Source organism: Cibotium barometz, chromosome 37, assembly GCF_041138505.1.
Source record: "Cibotium barometz isolate CiBa-2024 chromosome 37, ASM4113850v1, whole genome shotgun sequence".
Lineage (NCBI taxonomy): Eukaryota > Viridiplantae > Streptophyta > Polypodiopsida > Cyatheales > Cibotiaceae > Cibotium > Cibotium barometz.
The window spans coordinates 36,911,615-36,920,454 of record NC_141082.1 but is presented as its reverse complement, the minus strand read 5'-3'; the positions used below and the strand labels follow the sequence as shown (position 1 = coordinate 36,920,454).

General features: G+C 42.8%; 1 pseudogene across 1 annotated transcript; it reads left to right on the top strand.

Moving 5' to 3' along the window:
• The first annotated feature begins 2,659 nt into the window (after nt 1-2,659).
• On the top strand, nt 2,660-4,289 carry LOC147617238 (protein CANDIDATE G PROTEIN-COUPLED RECEPTOR 7 pseudogene; annotated as a pseudogene). Its single transcript, XR_015262402.1, has one exon. The product of XR_015262402.1 is annotated as a protein CANDIDATE G PROTEIN-COUPLED RECEPTOR 7 pseudogene (transcript).
• The last annotated feature ends 4,551 nt before the right edge of the window (nt 4,290-8,840 follow it).

Sequence of the window (8,840 nt, the reverse complement as noted above, 5' to 3'; positions counted from 1 at the left end):
GGACAAGTATCAGATGTTGGCACACAATGCTTATTCAGTTATACTACCACACGTGCTATGAGTGATGCAGAGCTATGGCATGCTCACTTTGGTCACTTGAATTTTGGTTGTTTGTGGCACCTTAAAAGGCAAGAGATGGTGTCAGAGTTGCCAAAGCTTGACGCCCCCTGCCAAACATGTATGTGAGGGTGCATTTTGGGCAAGATACAATGGGCATCATTCTCAAAAGATGGATCAATTAGGGTTGTCCAAAAATTAAAGCTTATACATAGTGACATATGTGGTCCAAAAATTAAAGCTTATACATAGTGACATATGTGGTCTCATGAGGACACCATCGATCAGGGATATCTTTACTTTGTGAATTTTATTAATGACTTCTCCAAGCACACCTGGGTGTATCCATTGAAGGCAAAGTCAGAGGTCTTTACGTGCTCTAGACATTTTGTTTCTATGGCTAAAAATGTGTCTAGATGATATGGTGGCAAAATGTATTTTTGTGGGATACAAAACAGCACAAGATATAGATTCTACCATCTAGCCACCACAAACAATCACCCCTTATGAATCTTGGAATGATAGAAAGCCCTATGTGGCTTATGTATGTATTTTTAGTTATCTTGCTTATGCTCTTGTGCCTAAGCAACAACACAATAATCTAGATGATAAGGTCATAAAATGTATTTTTCTAGAATACAACTAACAAAGAAAAGGATATAGATTCTACCATCTTGCCTACCACACAAAGTGTATTTTGGTGAGTGAGTAGAGATATTGTCTTTGTTGAGGAACTTAATTTAGCCCATGTTTTTATGCAAAAAAAATAGCAAAATGTATGCTCACAAGACATCTTTGATACACTCCTACCTTTGTAAAATGCCTAGCAGCCATATGTGGAGAAAATGAATGCTCAAAAAGATGTTGCAAATCAGTCCATACCTACTAAAAATCAGCTCAAATTTCACCCCGCAGATCAATCTATCGATGAGGAAATTGTGGATATGCAATGGTGAAAATGGTTGGTGTAGACATTACGAGACATCAAATTAGCTACTCCTTTACCTAACAAGACACGTGCATGTTCTCATCACGCATCTTATTCTTTTGTGGATCATGCTCTCATTGTTCTCTCATTGCCAATATATGTAATAAAGAGGAACCCGTTTCCTTTGAGGAAGCATAAGAAAACGATCATCAGATGCAGACCATGCAGGATGAGTACGACTCAATCCTCAAAAATTATACTTGATATTTAGCAGATTTGCATCATGGTAAAAAGACCATTAGTATGAAGTGGGAAACAATACATTGGCAATGTATCATAAAATGTACATCAGTTGGATATCAAGACTACCTTCTTAAATGGTGACTTGCATAAGAAGGTTTATGTATCACAACCTTGTGATTTTGTTGAGAAGGGGCCGGAATCTAAAGTATGTAGACTAAGAAGAGATTTATATGGCCTTAAGTAGGTCCCAAATAGCATGGTATGAGAAGATAAGCACCAAAATGCATCTGAGACACACTCCACATTCGTTGTAAAATTTGTTTTGTACTTAGCTTCACAGCTTGCTCCGCTGCTTCTTACTAAGCCATGATATACATGAATCACCAAGGTGAAAGCAAAAGTTAGTAGTAGTAGTGGACACTCGCATATCATAACATTTAGTCAGTAGTGGGACACTAGGATGGTATAACATCTAGCCCAATTAGAATCATTCAAAGCACGTAGAACATCAACCTCCCTATCATAGAATATGCCAAGGGAAACACTACTAGCCCAATCAGCATCTGTGTACCCATCATGTTAATTTGATGGGAGGCCATGTGGAATAATAATGGACATGATCATTTTTCTGAATATATTGAATATCATTTGCAATTTAATTGGTTGACTTACCCCAACCCATCCCATTCCTTAGTCATCATACACAAGGCCATGGAGTAGAGAGGAGGGAAGGGGGACCCTAAGATGAAACCTTGATTTTCCACAGGATATGCTTAGTCTATCAACATCTTACATTTAGAAAAATCCACAAAGTTGTGATTCCCAAAGGAAAAAGTGTTCCTACTTTTCTTCCAGCTTAGAAACAAACCAATACACCCCTCTCTATGACAAGATACAACCAATATGTTCTATTGACAACCACCTTAAAATAGCTTGCAAAAATCCTTTAGAAGACTATGAGCCAAACCCTTTCACCGAAGCCTTTGAGTATTTTGGGGCACCTCATCACACAACGGTCTCGTATACCTTGGCATGTCTAGTGTATTTGCCTCTGTCTCTCTCCTGCTATATGGCAAGACCTATTCGCATCTCTCTCCTCCTGCACTTGCCTCCTTCTCCTCCTGCTATTCTGTCGAGCCCCCCACTCCTCCTTTGGGGTGAGAGATAGAGGAGATGAAAAAGAGAGAGGGAGATATAAAAAAAGCGCCCTATGGAAGGTTAGAGAGGGATAGCTGAACATAGAGACGATGAGAGGGAGAGAGAGTGTGTTTGTGATAGTTATAGGAGACGAAGAGAAGATGGAGACACATGGAGGGAAGACAATAAGCTCAAACCATAGGAGATAGAAAAGAATGCTATAGAATATTTGATTGTTATGGGGTTATAGGGTGTGGGGGCGTATAAGGTAGCCCCACACACACGCTCCACAAAGTGGGTGTTTTCCCATTTTTGAGACTTAGGGGCGATCAGCTAGCTCTGGCTATGGCGTGCAGTGTGGCGCCAGTCCTCCTCCTCCTCTCTCTACTGCAGCTGCTGCATTGTTGCTCCGGAGAGATCAAGCACCCACTCTTCCAGGCGGACACGCGCCCCATCATTCTCTTTGAGAAGTTCGGCTTCACGCTGCGGGGCTACGTAAACATCTCCGTCTCCGATGTGGCCCTTGCACACGCGAGCACCGCAACAGCAGCAGCAGCAGCAACAGATCCGGCCCTGCTGGGCTTTCTGTTGGCCACCGACGACGCCCTCGTGCAAGTGGTCCTCGAGTACGAGAGATCAGAGGTATGCCTTCTCAAAAACCGCCTTGTCCGCTTTCTTTTCACACTAGACGACCTCGACCAGCAAACCAACAGATTCTCCCGTGCCTATCCCATCAATGATGCCAATGAGTATGGCCTCTACTTCGCCAATTGTGCCCGCCAAGTTGCTGTCTCCATGAATGTAAGAACTGAGATGTATAACCTTGAAGGCCCTGCAGATTCCAAAAACTACCTTCCTGCAGGGCAAACCCAGCTTCCTCAGCTCTACCTCACATTTTTCTTCGTATACCTGGCCCTTATCTGTATATGGACATGGCTATGCTTGAAAAACAAATCATCAGTCCACATGATCCACATCCTCATGGGCATCCTCGTGTTTTTCAAAGCCCTCGACCTCATCTCCGAAGCTGAGGATAAATTTTACATCAAATCTACCGGCACCCCACATGGTTGGGATGTTGCTTTTTATGTGTTTAGCTTCCTCAAGGGCATCATGCTCTTCGTTGTCATCGTCCTCATCGGCACCGGATGGACTATCTTGAAACCTTTCTTGCAAGACAAAGACAAAAGGGTTCTCATGATAGTCATCCCTCTCCAAGTCTTTTCCAACATAGCCAGCGTTGTCATTGATGAAACAGGGCCTTTTGCCAAAGACTGGGCCATGTGGAAGCAGCTCCTCCTGCTTGTTGACATCTCCTGCTGCTGTGCTGTCCTGTTGCCCATCATGTGGTCGATTCGTGACCTAAAGAAAGCGGCGCAGACGGATGGCAAAGCTGCTCGGACCTTGGTGAAGCTCACCCTTTTCCGACAATACTACATTGTTTTGTTTGTATACATCTACTTCACAAGAGTGGTAGTGTTTGCCTTGACCACGGTTACCGTATACAAATACAGATGGGCCAGTGATTGCGCTGCTGAGGTGGCAAGCCTTGCATTCTATTTGTTTACAGGCTACAAGTTCAGTCCTGGAGAAAGGAACCCCTATCTCGTAGTGGATGATGAGGAGGAGGAAGCGGCAGCTAAAGCACTCAATATGAATGATTTCGAGCTTTAGTTTGTGAGGTAGTTGAAATATTTATGGGGCTTTTGCAAGTCATACATCATTTGTGCACTCTTTGAAAGAGCAACTATGGTTATCAGGCACAGAAGCCCAAAGAGGACATCGATGGTGTATTCATCTATGCAGTCAGCAAAACTATTCTAGTCATATTGACAAAGCTGGTTTACTAGTCTCCTGACACCTTTGGTATGCTGCATATGCATGCCTTGTTGAAGCTCTCCGAAAGCTGCATTTTTTCATTCTAGTTTCAAATGGTTGACATTGTCTTCCTTCATTTATTTATGAAGCCTAACATGTCACACCTAGACGTAGATGAGATGAGATAAGTCTTTTAACATCATAGCCAAGCTAGCACACCAAATATGCCACATATGACGGCTCTGAAGTGCATGTCTCGGAAGTGGGGGGGGGAGAGAGAGAGAGAGAGAGTGAGAGAGAGAGATTTACCCATTGAATTTTCAGCAAACACAGGAGTTGAATGTTTGTGTTAGGTTTGAGAAACATGTGTGCATTTTCCTGTGATATATTAGCGGGAAATTTTGTTAAACTTTTTTCAAAGCTGATTCCTGTTGGTTTATGCTGATTGTCCCTTGCATGCTTTGTTTGTCTTCATATTGCAGTTTTGTTTAATGGAAAATTTTCATGTATTTGATTGGCTGTGCTATTTAGTGCTAGCCTTTAGTATGGTTCAGTCTTTCCTCTATCCTAAAAAAGTGATGAAAACTTAGAATGGTGGCCCATTTGCAAATATTTGCCCATTAAGGTCACATTGCTGTACACAAACCCTCTTGTGAGTGACCATCAATATGTATGTTGTGAGACACCTCTATGTTTTCCAGGCACGTGTGGCATCCATCCATGGTAGCATCAGCAGTCGGGCAGCCTTGTAGCCAGGTTGGCAGCAGCCGGCAGGCGACTAGCATGCCATGTGTCAAGTTGGTCAGTTTGCAAACGCGGGACATTTTCAGCTGGCCAATAGGTGTTAAGGTGTTTTACAGGCCGAATGGGCATCTGGGGCACTATACATACATTCTTGGATTTTCAGCATACCATCTCATTTTCTACCAAGCGATTGAGCTTCTGTGGAGCGTTTCTCTCACCCGAGGCTGATCAGGGGTGGTTAACAGCAATGTTGGGCTGATCAACATTTTCACTATTATTTTGTACTTGAAATTCAGTCGCAAACATTTTCATTATACATAACACGGACAACAGTTTTAGGGCTCTACTTGTGTGTGCTTGTGTTTTGAGTTTTGTTGCACTCCTTTCTCTCTTTTTTGGAAACCTTAGCACATAGGGACAAATACCTCTATAGTTGGTATCAGAGCCTCACCTTGCTTCAACTATATTTTTTGTAAGTGGTTCTGCAATGCAAATAGGTATCTCTAGGTATATGAGGGCACCCCCTCTTATTTGGCTTCAAAGAATAGGGCTAGCATAGGGTCCTTGCAAGTTCTTTCTTTTCTTGCATCCAACTGTGTTGCTTGCTAGGACTTCACCTCTTATATGGTTGTAGAGAGATTTTTCCTATGTGGAGTTTGATGCACAATTCCAAGCAATGGGTGTTAGGCCATTGTGTTGGAAGTTGCTCTTGATTTGGCATCTACATTGGCTCACGCTTTTGAGCAAGGGTCGGACGATTCCGAGGATGAAGTGGTGCGAGCATTATGCTCCGAGGTGGAGTTCTTTGCTACTTTTGGATGTATGACTTGCCCTTGGGTTGGCAATTGTCATTTAGAATTTGCGCTTGGTCAACCGGAGAGGGACGTGTGTTGGTTGGGTGATGGCCTCTACTACACTTACAGGCACACAAAAAGAAGACACAATGGGATCAGAATTGGGGAACACTGAAATCCTAGCTCTAAGGGCACCAATCAATATAACAATTGTCCTCTGTCCTTTAGTTGACACCACCGGACACCCAAACATCCTCTTGACCTCCCTTTTTGATGTAGCTACCTCAAACTGTCCTCTCAGATCGCGGAACAAACACCTTTGATATTCCACCTAAATGTTAGAATATTCATCCCTAGATTCTACGCATGTATGGTATCTCCTTTTGATCCCTTTTATGGTCCTTGGTTGTGGATTGGTCATCCCTATTTTTTCATATTTTCTTAGTATTTTTCCTAGGTTGGGTGATTTATCTCTAGTTGGCCATCTCTTGGTTATCCAGTCAACTAGTTGCTTTGTTCTAGTCGGCTAGTCCTCATGACCTATTTATAGGTGGGCTTGCCTCCTCACTTTCTCATAGCTCGGTCATCTTTTGTATCCCTCACTTACGAGACCTTTATGTCTCTTGCTCGGGATTGTTTTCACTGCAGTATATTCAGCATAGTTGCTTCATATATCTCTATCTCTCTTGCACTTCTCAGATAAGCACACTAGTGCTTATCTTGCTTCCACTATGTGCACTCTTTCATGGTATCATCACTATAGGTTTAGAGTTTACTCTGTTGTCCCAATTTATGTCTTGTTTTTAGCACTTCTCTTATGCATTTTTTCGTCAAATCTATTGCTGGTCGGGCTACCTCTACAAGGCACTTCACCATTGCAGTTTGTGGTCAATCTTCATCGTTTTTTACCCTTGGGACCCTTGTACAATTGTTGGCTTGCTCTGTTTTCAAAGCAGCAGTACTAAAAGTGCTGTGTTTCCTCTTCTACAGGTGTTTTGCTGATTTGAGGCTTTGTGGCATCTAGTACCTATGGAGGACACTTCTTCTTCTGAGATTGTGCGTTTTTTCTTGAGGAGAACCCGAGTTATAGTGAGGACTGTCCTAGTTGTTGTCTTTTTCTTTTGCACCTTCTTACAACATATTCCTAGGCCTTGTGTGGTCGTCTTTTCTCTCTATATCAAATCTGCATTTTTTTCTTTCCTCTTCTGGTGGTCTCAAGGTTGCAAGTACAGCTGACAAAAGCTTCTGCGTTTTTTGCTATAGGAGGATTTTCGTTGTTGTCCAACCTCTTAGGGTTGCGTTTCTTGTGGGAGGAAGGGACCTCCGTCAACGTTTTCTAATTTGGACGATTTTGAGCTTATGAGGTTTAGTCCTATCGGTTGGATCAACGATGATGGTTTCAGATTTGGCTCCCGTACCACTTTCTTGTTATTTCCTGGATGAGGTTGACAAGTTGGATGCTGGTAACTTTCAATCATGGAAGTTGCAAGTTACTTATATTCTCAGGGAGTATGGTTTGATGGAGTTTCTCTCGTATAAGAATCGGTGCTTACCGGACCTTGCCTCCGTCGAGTATGTGTCGGTGGAGGAAGACCAATGGACAGATCTATTGCTTTCTCCTCCTAAATTGTCAGGATTCGGTTTTTCGACACTTATATGTGCTTTTGATTATGCTTCTACCTTCCACATGTGGCAGTTGCTTTGTGGCATGTATGGTGATGCCAGTGATCCACATATGGTTTTTACATTTGGGTGCTATGTAGCCAGTGATTGTGGATACTTCTTTTGGAGATGTTCCAACAAAGGATAGTGGGCTAGTTTTACTCGTAACATCTGAGGAGTTTGTTTCTCATGTTGCCTTGCCTTCAGTTTCTGTGCATACTTCTCCTTGCCAAGATGATCTCTCTGGTAATGTTCTTGAGGAAGACAATGGGCTATCTTTGCTCATAGCTTTTGAGGGGGATTTTTTTCTTGTTGTTTCGCCTCCGACTCTTTCTTCGACTACCCATGACCAAGATGAGTTGCTGGTCCCTTTGCCTTCTATGGAGGAGCTTGCTTCTACATTGTGTGATACTATTGAGGCTACTACTGCTTCAATTACCACTACTATGAATGTTTCTATTTCCTTACTTTGTGTGAGAATTCTAGATTGTGGTGAGGTGTGTCCGTGATCGTGTCTGGGGCACAATGGTACTTCTAGGGATTGAAGGATTGAGATTTGGATTTGGTTGGGCTTGTGGAGTTTGGACATCAGTTTTTAGAGGGGGTAGTTAAGTTCTTACATCTGGCGATGCCGACCTTCAAGGAGAGTGCTATTGTACATCATTGGGCTACTCTTGATACAGAGTTGGAGCAGATAGACTCTTTCTTTTGAGGGTATTTTCTTCTTGGAGTTACAAGCTTCTAGGGATATCTGTGGCATTGTGTTTACATTTGGGTTTGGCACCATTATTTGGAGCAGCACGGCACAACCTACATGGCTGTTTTCTTCTAGAGGAGCGGTGTACCTAGCAGCTTATTCTTTTGCTTTTGTAGCTAAGTTGCTGAGGAGATTGCCTGTGGAGCTTTCCTAGTACTTGTTGCTGCATTCTTTGGTCTTTGATAGAGGATGACTTCTTTAGCTTCTCGAAGTTTGTTCAGCATCTAGTGTTAAGAGGGGGTGTTAGAATAGTCATCCCTAGATTCTGCCCATGTGTGGTGTCCCCTTTTGATCCCTTTTATGGCCCTTGGTTGTGGGTTAGCCACCCCTATTTTTTCCTATTTTCTTGGTATTTTTCCCAGGTCGATGACTTATCTCCTGTCACATGCACTCTACACTATAGTGCATGGTGACAAGATGGATCATCATCATCAGTGCAACATTGTACATTATTAGTACCTTTTAGGATGATATTTGTCGTACGCCGTGACCCCATTGTAATCCTCAGTCCAGGATAAGTCAGACACAAGCTATGTAGGTCATTCTCAGCCTTAGACAGTTAGTCAGTCAATCCAAGTCCCTTAACCCACTTGAAGAGATGCATTCATGCATGTAGAGTCAGTAGAAGCCTCAGGGTTTGCATTAGAAAGCACTCTGCATAATGCATAGCATTCATCCATTGCATTTAGACCATGGCAGA